Source organism: Mandrillus leucophaeus, unplaced genomic scaffold (genome assembly GCF_000951045.1).
Source record: "Mandrillus leucophaeus isolate KB7577 unplaced genomic scaffold, Mleu.le_1.0 Scaffold78, whole genome shotgun sequence".
NCBI lineage: Eukaryota > Metazoa > Chordata > Mammalia > Primates > Cercopithecidae > Mandrillus > Mandrillus leucophaeus.
The window spans coordinates 2059753-2061053 of record NW_012108474.1 but is presented as its reverse complement, the minus strand read 5'-3'; positions in this window follow the sequence as shown (position 1 = coordinate 2061053).

Here is a 1301-nt window from a genome sequence, read left to right as displayed (position 1 = left end):
GGTCTCACGGGACTAAGAGGAAAGTGTGGGCAGGGCTGCGTTCCCCGCAGAGGATCTGGGAGATGTTCTATACCCCCATCCTTTCAAGAGGCACTCTTGGCTCGTGGCCCTTCCTGCCACCTTCAAAGCCAGCAACAGCAGGCGGAGTCCTCCATGCCTCAAGGCAACTCCTCCTCTGCTTTTAAGGACCATACGATTCCCTAGGTTCACCTGGAAAACCCAAGCTACTGCATTTTGGGGAACTGACCTGAAATTGGCACCTCCTCTGGGTGGTGTGGCCTCACATCATCCCAGGGTCCAGGGGTTAGAATGTGGCCATCTTTGCGGTGAGCACTGTTCTGCCTCCCAAGCTGGTGGCGTAGTTCATGGTGGGTGACAATGGTTCCCTCTAAAGGCAGAACGAGGCGTTTAATAAGATGCTAAAAACAAAAAACAACAAAAAAAAACCACACATTGGAAAAAGTAAAAGTGTCTATTCATAGCACAAGGGTTCTCTACATAGCAAGGCCTACGGGACACACACAACTGAAACAAGGAAGTTCAGCTGGGCCTCGGAATCCAGAGTTAACAGATTCATCACCTTTCTATAGACTATGAACAATCCACACAAAACTCAGATTCCAGTCACCAGCATCAAAACTAGAGCACACACTTAGGAACCACCTTGGTGAAGGAAACGGAAGATTTATACAGTGAAAATACAAGATACTTGCTGAGAAAAATGGAAAGACAATGCACATTCATTGGATAGGAGACTCCTGTCATGATTTGTCTCCCCAAATGGGCCCATAGATCCCATGCAGTTCCTATTAAGATCCCAGCAGGGGCCGAGCGCGGTGGCTCACACATGTAATCCCAGTACTTTGGGAGGCCAAGGTGGGTGGATCACCTGAGGTCAGGAGTTCGAGACCAGCCTGGCCAACACGGTGAAACCCCGTCTCTACTAAAAATACAAAAATTAGCCGGGCATGGTGGCCCACGCCTGTAATCCCAGCTACTCGGGAGGCTGAAGCAGGAGAATCGCTTGAACCGAGGAGGTGGAGGTTGCGGTGAGCTGAGATCGTGCCACTGTACTCCAGCCTGGGCAACAAGAGCAAAACTCTGTCTCAAAAATCAAGTGTGACAGTAGTGTAAGAAAGGGTATGAAGAACAACAGATCAGAGTTTAGAATAAATCCTTGTATTCATGGCCGTCTGATTTTTCAACAAAAATGCCAAGACATTTCAACTGGGAAAAGGAGAGTCTAACAGATGGTGTTGGGACAATTAGATATCTGTGGAAGAAGTGACTTGAGACCCTTC